This window comes from Lampetra fluviatilis, chromosome 49 (genome assembly GCF_964198595.1).
Source record: "Lampetra fluviatilis chromosome 49, kcLamFluv1.1, whole genome shotgun sequence".
NCBI classification, from domain to species: Eukaryota; Metazoa; Chordata; class Hyperoartia; order Petromyzontiformes; family Petromyzontidae; genus Lampetra; species Lampetra fluviatilis.
This window is the reverse complement of record NC_136323.1, coordinates 8,407,463-8,428,604: the sequence shown is the minus strand read 5'-3', so window position 1 is coordinate 8,428,604 and position 21,142 is coordinate 8,407,463. Positions and strand designations below refer to the sequence as shown.

General features: G+C 49.7%; 1 protein-coding gene across 7 annotated transcripts in view; it reads left to right on the top strand.

Annotated features, from left to right (window-relative positions):
- The window catches only part of VAV2 (vav guanine nucleotide exchange factor 2), a 221,975-nt gene that overhangs the window by 25,182 nt on the left and 175,651 nt on the right, over positions 1-21,142 (top strand). The window lies entirely within an intron of this gene.

Here is a 21,142-nt window from a genome sequence, read left to right as displayed (position 1 = left end):
AAGCGACCTGGCAATCACAAGTGATAGCCCAACGAAGTGACCTGTCATTAATACATTTACAGCAACCAAATAAGTTAAACGCATGTTCATTCTTAATGTGGAGCGAAAAATCCCCGAGGACCTGGGAGATAAATTCGAGTGACCACGGGGGAGAACATGCAAACTCCAAATATACAGGCTTCGCCTGAGTCGAGATTGAACCCACGGCCTCCTGTATACAACGGGCGAAGTAGTTAACATGTCGCCACGGTGACTTCAGTTTTCTTAAATCACGGTCGGACTGGGCGCAGGCCCAGCGGAACAAAACGCCAAGCGGCCAGCCATCGGCAGCACGATTTAAAAGCGTAACAAGAGTATAGTTAATGCGATCTTCGTGGGCGGGAGGCGAGGACTCGTGAAGGTCCCATTAGCCGCGAACGGAAAGGGGGAAATGCGGAAGGCGGGAAGGGGACTGTGAGCAGGAAAGCTCTCCAAGACTTTGCACCGCTGCCGAGTCAGCAGTCCGCGTACACTTACCAAACAAATCATTATAGGCGAATCGATCATTTCACTGTACGTGCGCATTTTCTGACACATCAGCATGCATTTTCAATAATTTATTTTTTCTGTGTGGATTTAAAGCAATGATGTTTGGAGTGGCTTTGTTTTATGTGTGTGTGGGGAATGGTAGTGGTTCGCGCGCTGCGCGTAAAACCCAGCGACCCGAGTCTGGTTCCTGCTCACGCCCAACACCAGTGACGAATATCTAAACCGGTCCTGGGCATCCCCTAGGTCGACTCAGCCTCAATTGAGTACCTGGTGCGGTGTGGAAACATCGCCATTGGGCAGACAAAGGCGGTCGAGCATGGTGCTGGCCACACCATCCTCTCCCGTGCCACGCTGGCCTGAGTAGGTGCTTCCTTGGCACTTGCCTAAGCAGTCTGTTAAGTGTATGTATGTTGAACTTCTTTCGCACCGTACGTGGCCTACCGTGCTAATCGAAGAGCTAATTTCTGACCGCACTTGCCCCAACAAGCTTACAAGGCTGAAGAGGTGAACAGCACTACCCTTGGTGTTTCATCTCTACAAGTTTGCTTGATGCAAAATTTGGGCCGTCTGTACATTTCCACGATTCCTTACACACGTGCATACGTACGTATCGAACAGGAAACAGAAAGCGATTAAACGCACCGCTGATAGCCAATTTACGTAAACAGGAAGGGGGCTCGTTCACCCGACTCTCCTGCACGGCTCGTTTTACGCGCACTTTTCATCCGCGCCACTTCGGGGGATCGCTCAACATTATCGACATTTGTCACGGACGTACGAAACAACCGCGCGTTCGGGTGGGAAACCCAAACACGAGCTTTATAAAAAATGATTTTAAAAAATCACTCAAATGTTTGTGAAACGATTTCTCCATTTGCTGTGAGAGGAGAGAGGGGGGGGCGGGGTATAGAGATGGAATCAAAAGAGATTATCTGCTGGACATTTTTTTTGTAAACATTAGTCGTAGTTTAACGATTCCTAACGGTCAAGTGTGCTAAGGTTGCAACTTTGTGAGTCACACAGGCAATCAAATACTAATGCCGTTAACCGCACGGGATGTTATAAACCATCCGCGCTGTTGGCAGAAAATAGATAACGGTACATATCCTGTTACAGTGCATTTTGAGTGCGGAGGTAACCCGGTTGATTCGGAATACTCCATTACGAGTTGCGTCTACGGTTCCCCACGCAAACCTTGCGGCCGCGTCTCCGTTTGGCGCAAGGCCGAGTACAGTACTCGTGACCTCGGCGATGAAGTGACCGCGTGGTGCCGTTATCGCCTTTCCCATCGTGTCGGTCGCCGGTCAGGTGACTCGGTGGCAGAGCTGAGCGGCTCACGGTCGGAAGGTTGCGAGTTCAAATGCTTGGTTGGGAGGGGTTGGCTCATCCATCGTCCGTCTGGGGTCGATAATATAACGACCGCTATGGGGGGAAATCAACAGTGGTTATCCAGTGTGGTGACTTGGTCACCCCCGTCATAGGAATGTGGAATTTCCGGCACTGACCCAAGGCTATAAGCAGGACATTAGCAGCCCGTCAATGCTCACTTGAGATGGAAATCACTTTGACTTGACTTCTTACCATTGTTATACCGTTATCCCAGTTACATATGCGGGGACGATAATCTTAAGTGGCGACGGAAGCTCATTTCATGCTAATCTTTCTCCCCAATCTCTCTCTCCCTAATCTCCCCCTATTAACACAACTGACGTGCTTGCGTGCGGGGATGGAATTCCTTTCCAGCTCAAACCCCGCCTGCTTGCCCTTCGCCACGTAAATAACCTCTTGTTGTAACAGCTCTCTCGCTGTGTTCTTCCTGGTTCAGCAATTCCACTGCTGGATTATTTTTTCTGCCTGAGGACGACCGCTTGTGTTGCGATCGAAACGACGCGATGTATTATTTTTTATTTAATTGAATTTTTCTACCTCCGTGACTTTACCGAAAGAACCAAAGAGTATTTACAAGAGAGTTTGTCCACCATGATCCTCTATCGCTACAGTTTCTCCAGGTCTTTCCCATCACGTCTGGAGCTAAGTGTCTAAATATTACGGTGTATGGGCTGGCTTTGTCGCCAAACTCCTGTAGAATACTATTGTAAAGGAGAGCCGACACAAGATTGCAGGGGGTACGTCTTTTAATCCTTTTCTCCCATCCACACCTGTCCCCAGCCGTCCCAATCTCGTTCCCGCCAAAGGCCCCCTCTTCCCGCCCGTTCTCCCCTTATATCTCCTCGATCACCCCTCCCACTAACCCTCCTATTGGTGGGAATCCTTCCCCTGACACCCCTACACTATCCTTGGTTCTTCACCCTGTCTGCTGGTTACACAATCATCCCACTCCAGTACCGTAAGTTCAAAGCTGTGTGGTGACCTTTCTCCTATCTGCTGCATTCGCCACATGCATTTCGCTCGCATGCATTACAATTGTTTTAACTTGTTTGTTTTTGGTGACTCCGCGAGTACTTATCGGCTTCTGCCGTCGTCTAATGCTTATCGATTAGATCTCCCGATGAAATAATGGGGCAGGTTTCTTGAATTTTTGTCCACCCATCGGCAAAAATAGGCACACCACAGTGAGTCGATCGACATGTTGCATGTGGTGGGGTCAAATTGTGGGTACACCCACCTCCAAGACATATAACCAGTATGGAAGAGTAGGCCAAATATCCTTTAGAGGGACTCTCTTAGAGTGGCCTAGAGTGGAGTCCCTACTGCCAGCGGTGACATGAGTAAGCAATTGCAGAGCTGCATATTTAAAAAAATATATTCAAGAATCCAGAATACGGACATTACAGGGGCAGATGCAACTCATGAACATGTGTCGAACCGAGAACTGCAGGCCTGCACCCTTTACTATTTCTAGTATACTTCATTGCCTTCTTAGCACGGTTAAACGTTGCATTTTTGCCATTGGAATGGCACAATACATCAATGATTGCAGTGTGAGCCTCACCTATACGCATTAAATCAGAGCGTTTTACATTCCGTGCAACTAGAATCTTTCTTGTATATTAACGAGATATTCGGTCACAAACGACTGCTTGAATTACTGTGGCCGTAACGCAGTTATTAGTGCTTTTCAGAGGTTGCAGCCAGCGTAGTAATGAATAGTCATAATCTAACCTCTGAAAATGCATAGTTTGAATGAATTGCTGCACGTGGCCATGTAAATACCATACAAGAAGTGATTACAATAATTTCCGCTCCCCCCCCAACCTCCCTCCCCACAAACATAACTCTGCATTACATTCTTTTAATATTGCGTTTTTGCGTACGTCTTAAAACAAGCGGCTTCGCAATATTCACGTGAAATGAATGCGTTTCATTTCCACTCTCGCGCTGCGAATCGCCCTCGGAAAGTCAACGTGGGAACACATTTCGTAACCGTTTGGAATCCACCCCGCTCTCGACAGCAAACGGGTTCACCCCTTCGCGCACGGCGCGTTTGAAACATCTGACGTGGATTTAGTCCCCCTCCCATAGTTCTTGTCCAACACCGAGGCGCGTGAAAATGATTCTCGCCCGAACGCCAACGGCCCTTTTATTATTTTCATCGACGCGGCGTAGCAATAAGCTGGAATTACCAAAAGGGGTGCAACTTGCTCAGGTCTGCAAAATGCCAGATGAGCCCCCCCCCCCCCCGCTAAGGTCCCCATGACCCTTGCTCAGCCCCCCCACCGCCCTAGATCTGAGGCTCCGGATGAAATGTCTCAAGCTGCCCCCGGCTCCACCCCACCTCGCCCACGGCCCCTCCCCTCCACCGCGCCCCACAAGCCTGGGCACTTGGCTTGAATTTTCTCTCAGCACTTGGTATTGCCATGAGGCTTCACATTGGTGCACACGCTAAATTATTATTCTATATTTTTGTATTTAACCAGGTAAGGCCCACTTGAGCTATGTAGCCCTTTTTGGGTATTGGGAATATTGTTTATATTGGCTATTGGATATATTGAGTATTGGGTATGTTGGCTACTCGATACAATATCGGGCCTGCTGCCTGTGCTACCCGCCGCGGGGAACAATGGCGTTCACCCCACACTGCGGATTTGCAGCAGCTGCCCTCTCTGCCCCCCGCGTGCATCCTCAGACCATTGTCCCAGCCGGATGAAAGCTGTCCCCCACTGAGACATGGCCCACTTGGCAAGCACAGGCCAGGGCTTGCAGCGCCTGGCCCAGAGTCCCTGCCATTACAGTTGAATTAAAGGCTAAACATCGGCAGTCGGCTCTTGGATGTGTGTTTTCGGCTTGCGCCGTGTGGTGTTCAGCGTGAGGTCCAGCATTCCGCTCCACATGCTGGGAGCTTCGTGAAGGCCCCGTCTGTTTTGTGGACTTCTACAGAGTGCTTGTCACCCTTGTACGCACTGTGAACTGATGATGAGCTTTCTCCGGGCACTCTGGTTTCCTCCCAGACGTGGCGAATAAACAACATCGCTCGGCCCACATCAAACACCCGCAGCAGCCGGCAACCCTGCACAGTCGAGGGAGACCCGTGAGGCGCTCAATTCAGTTTCCTGAAGAAGCATGTGTTGCGAAACGTCAGACATCATGCCGAACAACACCACAGAGCAATCTGAAAACAAATCGGAGAGCTACACAGCACAACCACGGAACCCTTCATAATAACATTTTAAGGTAGTAATCTAATCGGATAATCAACAATTTAAAAACATGGCTTAAGTGAATTTAACGATGTGTATACAAAACAAAACTGAATGCGCCATCACCATCCCAGCATAAAATGAAAAAAACATTTCATCCGAGTATGTCTGGCACCGTGGTATTTATTGAGCACGCTCTGCCCAGATGACAAGCTGTTGTCCCACTCCAGACGAGTGTCTTATTAAGCGCACTTTCTGTGCAATCAGGGGAGTTCTCGCCAGCAGAGAAAATGTGGCATTTTTGTGTCATCAGTCGTACACAAAAAAATCCTCGAGGCATTCAATTATATTTTGAGCCGTGGAGGTGACCATTTGGCTCAGATGTCAGAGCTCTGAGCTGACACCATAGAGGTCAGGTCCTGGGTTCAAATCCAGACAGCTGCCTGTGATCAAACTGTGGAGTGAGTTGATGGTTTCAACCCGGTCGCCGATAATTTCCCATAATCACCGCCGCGTAGAATTTCTTAGATTTGTTTCTCCACTTAATTTCTTTGCTAACTTCCAGCTTTGAAAATTTAAATCGCTGCTTTCACCGTTGTGCTACATGGAGTCCCTCACAGCAAGAGCCCCTTGCTCTGTAGAGGATGAAAAGGGCCACTGGAAGGTTTTGTTGTTGTTGTTGTTGTTCTTGTCCTTCTTGAAATTTCTGCGGAATAAAAAATCCTCCCTCAGCCACTCTGTAACACGTTGGGGCTTTACCGCTCTGCGAGATTTTTGAACGGATTCCCCGGCACATGACACTATGCCGATAGTACGATTGGAACAAATTTGGTAAAAAAGAAAAGAAAAGACCAGATGCAGTAAATAAATAACTAATGCACACACACAGAATAAAATCTGGGCGCTGTGACATTTCCAATGTGGCTGCTATGAGGCGTATACCTCCAATGTCCAGCCTACTTGCTATTTAGACGAAATATACCGTTTGGATTAAAATACATTGTAGCCCTACAAACACTCAAAATGTTTTGCGCAATTTTTTATTGTTGTTATTTTTCCTGGAGTGTATTTATTTTTTATCTCACGCTGTTTGTGAGCCAGGCTTGTGTGAGGGTGCCATGTTGGCGAGATGCTAACTACATCGCCTGGTATGCAGGAGGTCATGGGTTCGATACCGTCCCTGGCGCCTTTATATTTGGAGTTTGCATGTTCTCTCTGTGGTTGCGTGGATTCTTCTCCGGGTCCTCCAGTTTTCCCCTTTTGGCTGCTATAAATGTCCACGTGATAAGCCACTTCGTAGTGCTATCATTTGTGATGGCCAGATCGTTTCTGAAAAAGAGCTATACAGCTCAGCGAGGCCTTACCTGGTAAATAATATTTCTGTTAGTTTTATTACGAGGGCCTCTTGGCCGTTTTGTAATGAAGTCTGACAGCACCGTACTGCAAGGGCCCTGTGCCTCGTGCCGGCAGGGAAGGAATAAAAATGGCTGTCGGCTTACTCTGCAATGAAGAGAAGAACGGGCCTCCAAGATTAAACGATTTGAAAAGATCACGGCGAAGAGATCACGGCGAAGAGGTGAACACAGCTGCTGCAAGTGATACCGCCACACCGACGCCATTGTTCTCCCCTCTCTGGAAGATATTTCAACCGCCACCAAACATTTGCTAAATCTAACGCGTAGGTTGTCCGTAACAAATTTCAATTAGCTACATTTGGTTTGTGAGGGCTTGCCGGGGAGCTGTAAAAATTCTAATCGGCGCGCTATTAAAAAGTTTGTCACGTGAACAGAACATGCCAATTCGTTACTCGTGCAGCACACCGGTGTGTTGGAGAGCAAATCCACAACATTTACAATCTGAGTACGACGTTTTGCCAGGAATTACGACCAGCATCATCCGGCGACAGCCAGATTTGTGGAGAAATCCTCTTGTTTCGTTCCTTAAATAGAGGGATAGATGTGATGACTTGTTCTGTGTGAGTGACAAACCTTATTAATTGACTGCCGGGTGGTGGCGGGTTTAACGACACATTTACGTGATCTCATCCAAAAAACCTGTATTAAGGATGATATTGGTCGCGAAAGCCGACGTGTTAAATTAACGTGCCAATAATTTTTTTTTCTTGCTGTGTCGGGTATTGGAGGGTTTTTAGTGACACAGATTTTGGGTAGATCATTACGTGGACTGCCAAAACTCCATTATGATGTTTGCTACATGTCATGTAGTGTTCAGCTTGTTTCCATACACTGCTGTGTTCATCATTGGGGACATTTGACCATGCTTTACCACACTGGTCAGCGAGGGTTGGTGAAGGGGGGAGCCCCGGATTGGTTCGCATATCGCTCGTGACTGTTGTTAGCCATGGTCGGAGATTGAACTTGGGGGGCCGGGTTCATATTGCAGAGTGTTAACCACTGTGCACCGCTTGACCCCATCTTCATCATCAGCCATGTTCCATCCACTGCTGGCCGGGTCATGGCCTTTCCAGACTGTTGCCATCTCTCAAGTCATTATCTCTGGCCCATGACCTATCCACTGCTGGATGAAGGCCTCTCCGAAGCCGTCGTTCGTTCTGCCAAACCCGCCGGGTGCCCGCACGTCCGCCGACGTCATCGCCCGACCTCATTGCCCCATCTCCTCGTCGGTAGTCGTCCGCTCTCACGCCGACGATCATTTGCCTGGGGGGGTGGGGCGGTGTTGGCCAAATTATCCCAGCCGGGGATCTGTTTAAATAAGCGGCAGACACACCCACACCCCACCCCCCACACCATGCTTGGGCATAATGTCAGTCGCCAATGGACTGTTGCGTTGCCAGCCGGTCCTGCCTGCCAATGCCGCTGGTCTCCATTTAAACGGACCCCCCACCCCCCGTCTCCCCGTGCGGTTCATCCTCTCGCGATCTGCGACCACGCCCCACAGGCATCGCAGGATGGCCCCTGTGATCACAGCACCTGGCCGCTATGTCGCGGCGCGATCGATTTTGTTTTTGTTAAACATTTTTTTTTATTTTCCGTGGGGTTAAACCTGGGCTGCAGTGCGATTTTAATCGGTCGGCTAACCCCCCCCCCGCCACTTGGAGAAGAGCCTTAATTGGCCAGCGACGCCTGAGATAAGCCCACAGTATTGTTCTTCTTGGTTCTTTCGGTAAAGTCACGTAGGAGGGAAGTAATAAAATAATAACAATAAAACATAATAAAATAATTCTCACGACGTTTCGGCCACAACGCAAGCAGCCGTCCTCAGGTGAAAACCAGGTCTGTCGAGGCGACAGCGTCTGAATGAAACAGCACCATGCTTGGAGCGTATATTTAAGCTGGGTTGGAAGGGGGGGAGTATTGTTGTTAGACGAACATTGGGAAACGTTGCTACGCAGTACAATGTCGCGCATTCTTCTCGCCAGAGATCGATCATCTGTCCTGGGCCTCCCCTAGGTCGATTCGGCCTTAAATCAGTGCCTAGTGTGGTGTGTAGGCATCAGCCTTGGGGGAGTCAAAGGTGACCGGGCGTGGTGTTGGCCACCCACCTCCACCCACCCTCTCATCTTCATAGGTGCTGCTTGCTAACAGCACTTGCCCCAACAGTCTGTTAAGGCTATACAGGGGATCTTTGTCTTAGTATGGGTGTATACATGTCATTGCTTGTTTGCCGTGTGTGTGTCCATTGACGCCCGTTGCAAACGAGATGTATTGTCGCCAGGGATTTCCAGGTGAAAGATTTTAATGAATAATAAAACAAACACCCCTTGACCCTATCCGTGTGCAGCGGGCAGGGTGGGCTGGCGAAGACGGCCGTAGGAAAGAGAGGAGATCGGAATAATGTAAAAGAAAAAAAAACCCCAAGAAGGTGAAGGTGTAGCAGTGACATTGGTTGCTTTAACAACTGCGGGCAGAAGGAGTTCTCGGGAGCCCCTCTCGCGAGTATTTAGTGCGACTCTTCCACGCTGGTGAGACGTCTCGGAAGACGGCGGTGGTACCCACACATCACCCCGCCACACAAAGACAAAGATCCCCCGTATAGCCTTCACAGACTGTAGGGGCAAGTGCTGTTAGCGAGCAGCACTTATGAAGGCCGGATCGGTACGCGAGGGGGTGGGTGGCCAGTGCAACGCCCGACCGCCTTTGTCTCCCCAGTGGCGATATTTACACACCGCACCAGGTTCTTATTTCAGGCTGAGTCGACCTAGGGGACGCCCAGGACCGGTTCAGATAATCGTCACTGGTGTTGGCCGTGAGCGGGAATCGAACCCGGGTCGCTAGGTTCATAGCGCAGTGCGCTAACCGCTACACTACCGCTACCCCGCCACACAAAGATCCCCCGTATAGCACAGACACACACAGACACACACAGACACACACACACAGACAGACACACACACACAGACACACACACACACAGACACACACACAACAACAACCGCCATTCGCCACTAAGTGGCGGTGACGTCACCACGACGCTTGTGCCAGGCCATGTGCACCTTGAGGCCACGTGAAGTGTCGAACGCCCGCTGGCAGGAGGTCACGGGGCAGACCCAGGTGCCACGGGTCGACTGACCGAGATGACCGAGATGACTGGCTGATGCACCACCTGTGCCCCCTACTGTACCAACTTGCTGTGCTTTAGCCACCCGGCGCTCCGCTCGTTGTTGTGAGCGTCGCTCCTCCGCCCTCCGTTGTTGTTGGAGGGCGACTGCCTCCAACTGCCCAGTAGCGTCCTTCACGAGCCTCCTCCACTGAGGCCGATCTTGACACCGCTGGTACCAGTCATCGGCAAGTCCACTCAGCTCCACGTCCTCCTGTACCACATCACTCCATCTCTTCTCTAGCCCGTGCCGCGCCCGTTTAGCCCCCTCGATCCGGCCGAACAAAAGCTGTTTAGGCATGCGGTTGCTGGGCATGCGGGCTACATGACCCAGCCAACGCAGCCTTGCCTGCCGGAGGAGCTCACTGATGGGACTTTGCCCAGATCTTTCAAGGACTTGTGAGCTCCTCACACAATCCAGCCTGGTTAAACCCAGGATGGATCGTAGGCAGGCCAACCTAAATGTTTCCAACCGGCGAAGATGCTCCACTAGGGGGGTCCACGTTTCGCAAGCGTAGAGAAGGGAGGGAATGACCGTGGCCGAGAAGACCTGAAGCTTCGTGCGGAGCGACAGACCAGGTAGCTTCCACACAGCGTTACGCAACCGATGAAAAGATATTGCCGCTCGACTGATTCGGAGTGAGACCTCTGCTGATAAACTGGAGCCGGTCATAAGCACACTGCCCAGGTATGGGAAACTCTCCACTCTCTCCACAACTGCCCCATCACCAATTGGGAGTTGTGGGGGTGGAGTGTCCGATGGTACAAAATACCCAGGCAGGTGCTTAGTTTTGGTGGGGCTGATGGTAAGGCCCCACCTCTTAGTGGCACGCTCCAGTCTCAGCAGCAGCGTCTCCAACTCCTCTTCTGAATGAGCAGCTATTACCAAATCATCGGCATACATAACGTGGTTGACCAATAGGGAGCCATCCCTTGATCGCACCCGGGCGTCGATCAGCCTCCCATTATATCTGTACCAAATGGAAATTCCCCCGGTACAGCTATTGAAGGCTTCACGAACTACGCTGTCGAAATAGATGTTAAATAATGTGGGAGCCAAAGGACATCCCTGTCGCACCCCAAGGTGTACAGGGAAAGGCTCCGACTCCCGGCCACGTAGTTTTACCCGGGCCCGCTCACCATCATGAAGGTCCTTAATGATCGTGAGCAGAGGGTCAGGGACTCCGAAAGCACGAAGAACAACCCAGAGCCCAGTCCTACTGATGGTATCATAGGCCTTGACCAGGTCAATAAAGCAGAGATGTAGGTCTTTTTGGAATTCCCTACACCTCTGCTGTAGCAGACGGACAGAAAATATGGCATCTGTGCAGGACCGCCTTTTCCTGAAACCGCATTGGGGCTCCGCAAGCCTCTCCTCAGCGTGCCTAGCAAGGCGATGTTGAATAATCCTTGCCAGGACCTTACCCGGCACACTGAGGAGTGAGATGCCCCTGTAGTTGTTACAGTCGGTACGGTCCCCCTTCTTAAAGAGGGGGACCACCAGGGCATCCTTCCAGTCCTGCGGAACCCGTCCAGTGATCCAGACTGTTGTTATGATGTCATATAGGGCAGTCTGTGCACAAACGCCACCCTCCCTCAGCATTTCGCTTGGGAGATCATCTCTGCCCGGTGCCTTCCCTGGTCTCAGACTCCGGATCGCCCTCAGTACTTCCTCAACAGCTGGCACCTCAGCCAGCCACTCACAGGGGGTGACCTCTTCCAATATTTGAGGCACCGCAGCCTCAGCAGGGTTATCCCCACTTTGTGCCATGATGTTTTCCTGGCTGAGAGATTTTCCCTCCCCCAGGACCTCACAGAAATGCTCAGCAAATCTGCAAACCTGTTCCTGGGGGTCGGAGATTGGATCACCGTTTTTTCCTCTAATGATAGTAATAGGTGTGGCGCTGCAGGTTACTTTTTTGATGGAGTTAAATAGTGATTTGTGATCGCGGGCCACTGAGGCAGACTCCATCTCCTCAGCAACCCGCGACCACCACCCATCCTTACAGCGCCTTATGGCTCTCCGAACCTCCGAGCGAAGGCTGCGGTAAACCTCCTCATTCTCTGACGTGGGATGCTGTAGGCGATGAGAGTGGGCCTGTCGCTTTTTCTCAATTAACCTGAACACCTCCTCCGTCAGCCAGGGTTTCTGGGGAGGTCTGGACCGCGTACCCAAAGCAGCCATTGCGGCTGCATGAGTCACAGTCTTAAACCTCGCCCATTTACCCTCGACATCAGGTGGAGTGGGGGACGATGCCAACCCCAGCTGCAAGCGATGATGAAATTCTCGCTTGCAACTTTCATCAGCTAACTGAGACCAGGCCACTTTTGGTTGGAATGGGATCCTGGGTGTACACCCACCACCGGAGTGGAAGAATGGCAGGCGCATCTTACAGATGACTAGTCGATGGTCAGAGGGCAGATCAGCTCCACGGTAGGTCCTGGTGTCAAGGACATGGGCTCGCATCCGCTGGTCCGTCACTATGTAGTCCAGCAGATGTTCTTGCTTGGACCCGGCATGTATCCATGATGTTGTGTGGATGCGCCGATGCCGGAAGAGCGTGTTGGTAATTACAAGCCCATGGGCTGCACAAAAATCTAGCAGCCTCCTACCGTTATTATTGAGCTGATCTGGCCTATGCCTTCCAATCACTCCAGACCAGGTGTCAGCATCATGACCAACTCGGGCATTGAAGTCACCCAACAAGATGACTCTGTCCCGAGTGGCCACTTTAGCCAGCACCTGTGACAGGAGGTCATTGAAAGCGTCTGACTCATCGGCTTTGCCTGCATCCCTCCACGGATGTTCGTCTTCGGTGGGGGCATAAGTAACCACGACCACCATTCCTCGCCTCTGATTGATGGGAAGGCGAGCCCAAAGTATCCTGGGGCTTACAGCTTCCCACACCTCACCGCCACGCTCCCACGCCCCCTTCATTCTTTTGTTCAGAAGAAGAGCCACACCCTGTTGTTTGGCAGTCTCCTGCCCCGAGTAGAGGACTGTCCACCCCTCATGGTGGCAGGATCCAGAACCAGTCCACCGGACCTCCTGAATGCCACAGAGATCCAGACGGTACCGGTCCAGCTCCCGACAGAGGAGTGGCAGCCTCTCCTCCGCAGTGAGCGTTCGAACATTCCACGTGGCCATCCGCAATGGTTTTTCGTTGTTTCTGGAGGAGCCCCGAGGGTGAAAATTCAATCTCCTGGCTCCGCCAAATGGGGTTTGGCCAGGAGACGTCATAAAAGCCTGACCCCCCGGGGCCTCCGGCACAAGCTTATTAGTTACAGGTCTATGTTTAATTCGTAGTTTAGTGGTGGTTAATTGAAGGTGGAGGGGTTACCAGCCCCTCGCACCCGTCCAGAGCCCCCGTTTAGCCACTGTGGTGTACACAGACGCCATGAGGGGAGAGGCCAATGGGCATTGGCCCTCCCCCCACAGCACTGCCCACGACAGTGTTGCCCGTCCGGCACCGCGAGGAGGTAGGAGGTTGTTTTGCCGGACTACACACACACACACACAGACACACACACACACAGACACACAGACACAGACACACAGACACACACACACACACAGACACGACCTGCCGTGTGTGTGTGTGTCACCCTCACGTTATCCACAATGGGGTAGCCGAGTGCATCCCAGTCGGTGTGCTGCCAGGACGGAGCTATTGCTACTGGGCACACACACCACTTGGTGTTTCTTAACGAATGAATGCATCTTTGCAGTGCTATTACATTCCCGTTATCCTGTTGCCAATCCTGCAACATTCGACTCCGTATCTCCTGAGTGGGCAGGGGAGGGGTGCCAGAGATTTGATGAAGTTTCCCACCTCCCCCCCCCCGTTTCAACCGCCGCAAGGGCGAGCGTACGAGCCTTGGCAGCATCCCCCACGCAATGGTACAGCGTGCAATGCCGTCCAGCTCAGACTTAAAACTGTGTGTGTGTGTGGTGCGGTTTTGTGCGGGGGTGCGGTGGTGCAGTGGTTAGCGCGCTGCCCTATGAACCCGGTGACCCGAGTTTGATTCCAGCTATCGACCAACACCAGTGACGTTTATCCTGAACCAGTCCTGTTGCCCTCCTTAGGTCGACTCAGCCTTAAATGAGTGCATGGGGCGTCGCCTGTCAACATCGCCACTGGGGAGACAAAAGCAGTCGGGCGTGGTGCTAGCGACCACACGCCATCGTGTGCCACAGTGCCGGCCTTTATAGGTGCCGTTCGCACTTGCCCCAACAGTCTGTGAAGGCTATACGGGGGATCTTTGTCTTTGTGCGAGGCACCTGTGTGGTTTACTCGCCTCTCCGTACGTGATGGTGCCTTTCGGAGAATTTCTCGTCGCTCTCTCTCTCTCACCGCGGGACGGTCTCTTTTGTAATTACAGCCATTACTCTCACGATTTCCGCAATTCCCGACCCTCTCGGCTCGACAATTATCAGCCTGCCAGTGGAACAAGATGGGGGTGCCAGCTCCTCAAAGTGATGTGTCGTAAATCCAATTTAGGAGCGTCGCGTTGTTTGATAATGGGGGGGGGGGGCGGGAAATTTGTCCCAAAGTGGTGCGTGATGGGGACAACTAATTGCGTATTGTATTGCATTCAGCTCAGATTTGTGCAGCATTAACAGAACAAAAACACACACATACGTATCACGGCCATATGGCAACGACACGCAGCTGCTGTACAAAATGTTATCTGGTAATTCCCCGACTAAACCGGTCCATATGCGGTGATTATGGAGCGATGATGCAGTCACCCCCCTGCATTGCCCTTTGAATCTGCTGGCCTGAATTACATTCCCGGCCCAGGCTGAAATGAGTGGCGAGTGGTATCAGTGGTTGTCCTCTGGATATGCTCGCCCCTGTCGTAGGAATGTGGAGTGCCCAGCACTGGCTCAGGGCTCTAAACAGGTGAGGAAATCACTTTGAATGGATATCAGAACTGCCTCCCTGAGCCGTGGCCATCTCGCCCCCCCCACCCCCGCCTTCTACCCGGACTGACCGGTGTGGTGAAATATGGTCATACAACCCCCACGACCGTCATGGTGAGCGGAGGGGCTCATCCAGCAGGTGATTGCCAAGGGCCTATTAAGAATTAATTTTAATGATAAATAACGGGCCGCGTATTAACGGCATTTGCGTGCTTGGAATTGCACTGCGAGGCATGCAGGGAGGTTCACGTGCATTGGTTGGTGAACCACTTACGTGGGATTGGGCAGGACACATCGGGGCCTTCAACCAGCAGTAGTTTGGAAAAAGGGCTTTAAACTAAGTGAAGTCACAATGTTTGAAGAGGATCGGTGTGGTTATTTTGGCGAACCTGCATCACAATCTTAGCAACCTGGGTGGACCTACATTGTCATATGTATATACGTAATCATATATACATAATATGACCTACATGAGTCGAATGTCATATATGTGTGGAGTAGCAGATTTCTCGTGATTCAGAGAGGCAAACACGAAGATCCGTTGCTTGGTATATATATTTTTTTCCTCTTTAGAGCTGCAGTGTTGTGGACTAATGTGTTGGGATGTTATTTATGCTTGTGCACCACTGCCTCTGCATCATCGCAGTGATTTCTCCGCGCCAGCGTGCTTGAGTTAAACAAAAAAGAAACACCCCAGCTCTATTGGAACATCTTGTTAGTCTGGAAAGCTGGATCTTATCGGCAATTAAGATGCACGATACGTACCGTCTGTTGATGTACAGGATATGCAATATGTTAGCGGGGTCCTACAGGATCGCTGTAAAATACTAGCCCGCAATCGGAACCTTTAGAGCTTTGCTGAAATTACTCTCGAAAATGTTTATTGCCGGCTAATTAAAATGCGGCCAATCTGCTCTTTTATTGCTTGGCAAACGAGAGAGCAACGATTGTTTAAAGACGTCCGCACACATCCACGCTGGGTCCGCGGTGAGCCGTCGCCCGGAGGTAATTGAGAAAGCAGATGCGTTTGAAACTCGGGAGGCATGGCCACGAGAGCTCCGAATCCCTGGGCGCCACTGACATTCAATCGAACATTCCACGGTAAATATCTAACACCTGGCTGGCTCACTCACTCTCTCTCTCGGAGGCCTCGCTGCCGGGGAGATGCTGTAAACGTGCGGCAACGAGACATTTGCCACCACGTGTCACGCTTTGGAATAAATAACCGCAGTCTCTCTCTTTTTTCTCACTCTCGGAGGCGGCTCTCGCCTGACCCTTGTGCTGGTTTTATTCCAAAGTGTTATTTCACATTTTTCTCCTCTTTCGGGTTGGGATTTGCTGGTGGGAACACTGTAAACATTTCTTTTTATCAAGCTGTCCCTTTTGGCCACGGATGAAAAATGGATACCGCCATCTCGGTTTCCGCCGGTGCCCTGAAAAATCTTTCTTCGCAGGCCTGACACAAGAGTGGTAAACAGCTCGCTGGCAGAGTTGTAAGTGGGATTTTTTTTTTATTGCGTGACAGGACACCGATGCTGCAAATGGAATTCACGGTCATTTTGTCGGGGCACGGGTGGGTGGTGGAAGTAAAAAGTTTGGGGACATATTCATGAGCGGCGATGTCACACCGCGCAAGCGACGAAGCAAACAAACAACCTTGGCCGGCCTACGTCTCAGGCGAGCAGCAGCCGCCGGCAACTGTACATACGTCTTAGGAGAACGTGACCTGCTCTCATTCAGTTCCTGAATCGGGTCCAAGCAACACGCGGCGAAACGTCGGACTTCAGGCCGAGCCAAACACGCAGTGCAAATCCGTAAGCACATCGGAGAGAAAACACGTAAACAATTAAATTGAGCTTTTCTGCGATCGCGTTACAAATACAATGCATCACTTTTAAAGCACAAATTATCTTACAACAAAAACGAATCGGCCGGCAGCAACATGCAGTCGGTTCGCTGGGTAAATTGAAATAAATCGTATCGAAAGTTTTAACTGAAATTATCAGATGCTATCGATATGTGATTTTTTTCTTCTATATGAACGTACTGTAAATGAATCCCGTCAAATTATTTTTCAAGACCACAGGCATTGCATTTCTACATCAACAACAACAAACAAACAAAAAAATCACTGCGTGTTCTTTGGAAAAACATCCCACAAACTGACTCTAATTTTCCCTAGATTGATTTTTTTTCGTGAAAGATGAGCTTTCCGGCCCGGAAGGCTTCGGGTATTTTGTTGCGGCAGTGGCGGTCGCCTGGGCGTTCTAATTCGACGTTTGAACGGAGATAGCATTCACTTCTCCACTCTCAACATTGCAAGGTCGCACTCATAACACGCAAAGTGCTCGCCACAAATGAACCACAATAGCTCGCTGATCTCGTCAAGCAGCTCAATCCATCACGCAAACTCCGGTCGTCCTCGCAGCAAAGACGGTCACCGTACCGCGCGCTGTCAGATGCTCTTCTGCGGCCGTCTGGAACGCTCTTCCAACATGAGGAAGTCACTGGAGGGGTGCACTTTGTAATCGAGATTGAAAACTAATTTCTTTAGAAGTGCTTTTTATGTTTTGTTTGTTGACCTGCCGCACCTCATGGTTGGCTACGTATGGTGCAAAAGAAGTTCAACATACGTACAAGATTAAATAGCCAGCCTTGAACTCAGTCTTTTCTCCACATAGTCCTTGAGTCAAGGGGTTTGGTTCGTATCACTTGGGGTGGCAAATTCTGCCCATGTCCATATTCGGTTTGTTTAATAGACACACCAGCAATCTTTGGAAGAACGTAATCAACCAGGTACGGTGCTGACTGTTGTGTTAGCCGACTCTCTGTGTTGGATTGCATTGTATTTCTCAGGTCACTAGGTTTGTTTTCTACCTGATGACGATTGCTTGTGTTGCAATAGAAACATCGTATTCTATTATTTAATTTATTTTCTATCTACGTGACTTTACCAAAAGAACCAAAGAGTAATTCCTGCAGTCACGAAAGCTTCAAATTAAGTTTAGACACACCATACTGTATGACTCTATCACAATTGTCTCATGAAAATCTACCACAGTGAGCTTGCCACCATACATATTTGCGATTTTGAGATTAGGTTATTCAAGGAAATCATTGTTAGCATTTGCCACCCTGGTTGGTACTGATCAGCCATTCATGGGCCAATGGAGTCAATTCCGTATGAGCCGGAATACACTCCTGTACCGAAACAGCCCTACGGAGCGGAGTGAGGAGCTGATCGGGTGGTACTCTGGACTGTGGATAATGCGCAGCTTGAAAGGCTACGACTTCAGATCCGATCCCTGGGGGGGGGGGGGGGGGCAAAACGGTCAAACATCCAAAGCTGATTTGCAACGCGGAGGAGGGAATGTGCCGGAGATGACGCGTACCGCCGGGATGGAGCGATGGTCATCCGCTCGGTGTGCGGCAGCTGGATGGATTAGTCTTTTTTTTCCCCTTCCAAAAGTGTTTATTTATTTATTACCAAAACGATGTCGGGTACCACAACGCAGAGGGTATAAAAAAGGGGGTTGACACCAGCACTAACACACATTACGGATTACAGTTGCAATGAAAACCTGTTTAAACCGCATGTTTCAATAAACTGTTTCAGCTAATCCCCCATGAATGCTCTTAAGAATCAATGCTCACTGGAGGAGAGGTCGTGAAGAGGCTCCATGTTTGGTGGTGAGCTTCCTCGCTGCCCCTTAGTTTAGCAACTTAGACGCTCGATCGCGGCAGTGTTTGAAGGATGGATTATTCACTTGCAAGACTTGGAGAGATGGCTTGGGGAGGCGTGTGTCTAGCATTGCATAGATCATGGCTGCTGTTGCTGCTGCTGATGATGATCATCATTTCTTGTCATCAATAATGTCACTGATGGTAATATTTCTCTAATCACCTGACATTCTTTGTTCCCTCCAACCTAACACCGTTCAGGTATTCTATCTCGTTCAAGCGAGCACGCTGCCTGACAGTTGATACAATATTGTCGTTATGTATAGGGTACACGAATGCATTCATTCTGCAGTTTGTTTGAGATCTTCCATTAAAAAAAAGCCATCAGAGCCAAGCTGGGGGCAGATGTTGATAAGTTGTGCCCTCGGAAAGAAGTTGGTGAGGCCGGGAGGAGGTGTTGAGCCGTGGGTCGTGATGTGAATTCGCCGTGCATTATGCTCTACTCAGCGATCCCTGCAAGCAGAGTGTGCACACAGGCCTGCTTGTATTTAACGTATGTGTGCGGCCTGTCCCGTTTTCCTACGTACAGTTGATGTCTATTTTAGCGCGGTTCTTCTGCTCTTATTTTGTTACATTGTCATTGCTGTATTTTGGGTTATTTATTTATTTTCGTCATTTTAGAGACTCGAGCCACTCTTGCAAATCAAGACTATTCTGGCCTCTTGAGCTCTCAATCTGTGAAACAGAGTTGGGGTTTGTTGTTCGTCAGAGTGGCTCCGTGTATGGGAGCGAGGGTCCCATCATTTGGTGAATTCCTTTTAGTCCATTCCATGTTTTATGATTAAAAATGGTATTATCGTATTCATCGTTACTACTAATTCATTACAATATTATGATTATTTTTTTCAAAATTGACACCAGGGAGAACTGGGTCAAATAAATGCATCGTTCAACAAACAGGGACGAGTGTAGCAGCTACAAACACACCATATTACAAAACCAAATGATCTTCCCGTGTAACAAATTAAATTGCAGCATTCGATTTAATGGCAGATTTCCTGCCAGCAGTTGCTATGGTGCAACAACGTGAGCTTTTAATAATTTTGTTATTTTACTATTGGCTTTATAATTGTAACTGTGACACGTTGGTTAATGTTTTACGTCTGTATATTTTCTGACACTTTCATTTGCTGGGATTGCCCTTGCGCAGTGTGGTTTTGTTCGTGAGATGGGGAGTCGTTCGTTATGAACGAGATTGGCCCATGATAACGCGAATTCAATAGATTGCTACCGATGCATTCACTCACTACGTACACATGTTGTGGGCAGCATTCTGCTTAGCTCAGCAGCATAAAACGGACTTGCACTCGAATATCTATTCTGCATATCTCCCCGTGGGACAGTTGAAACAACTGGAACATTTCTGAAATCCCTCCACTTCCGTTCACCAAGCAATATGCAGGGGTACGCCGCCACTGCCAGTCGATCGGCAGTTTGTGCTTGGTGGTGTAAAGCGTCGGAACTCCCACCTCTTCAAAGGCATCTGGCCAATGTGGAAGAGTAGGCCAAAACACCCTCTGGAGAGGTTCTCTCGAGCTCGTTCGAGTGGAGGCCCATCTACCGGCAGTTGCGCGAGTGGGAAATTGCAGGGCTGAACCTTGAACTAGCGATCATCTATTCTGGATATTTTTCCTTTCAGAGGGAGTCTCAATTGTGAGGGCGGCAAGACAGTGCAAGTTGCTGTGGAATGATTGCAATCTAGGATCTAGTTAAGATAAACTTTGGAAAAATAGATTTTCTTTTTGAGTGGCCTCAGCAGGAGAAAATCCTGAGATATGAAGAAGTGCAAGCGTTTGATTAGAGCTTGCGCTGCACTGCCTTTAGGTGCAATGGCGGCCGCATCGGTCCGACGATCATGTTGATGATTGCGATGAAGTCTGACACATGGTGCGGGATCTCTGCACGTGAGCTTTCGATCGAAAACTCACAGCGTGAGGCACGGCCAGAGAGTTTCCTTCCACGTTGCTCATTGTGGCTTTCCGTTCAAGATAAGTTCAAAGTGTCTCCCAGCTGAAGTGTGCGTGGGCTTAACGTTCATCTCCATTGTCCTGAGTCAATGGTGGACATTCTAACTGTCGAAGGACGAAGTCAACCATCACCTTATAGGAGGTTGCTTCTTCTCCTTCGCTGCCCTTACAGTCTGTAACTGTCTGCCCACCCCAGCCATTTGTGCTATCGACTCCCTGCCTCTATTCAAGTCCAGGCTCAAGATCTTACTCTTCTCTTCTGCCTCTCATTGTTCCCTGAGATGCACCATAATCTGTCGATGTATAAGATGCATACCCCCCACCCCTGCATTTTAAATCAAGACTTGTGGTGCATTTTATGATATGGTAGCTATGTGTCTGTGTGTGTGGCCAAATATGTATATCTTTATTGACACTAGGCACATGTTTGACGATGTGTTTTACATTCCGGTCAAACATTGCAAACGAGATGTTCCACCTTAGAGGTAAAATATTTAAATTATGCACGAATGAATGCAATCTTAAGAATAAGGTCCCACTATTTTAGAACTTAGTCTCGTAATGCAATTGCATTTACGTGCTATAAAAATTCAAATGGTATTGTTATTCATACGTGTTTGTTTAGTGGTAACCAATCTCGTGCAATGAATGTCGACTTCACATCAAACCGGTACCACATTTTAATCAACCCTGGTGGATAACGTTGCCAAACGTCCCCGTGGCATGAGAAAGTCTGGCCCCTGTGGCATGATAAAGTCTGTCCACTGTGCCCCCCCCCACCCCCTGCCGGAAGCTTTTCAGGA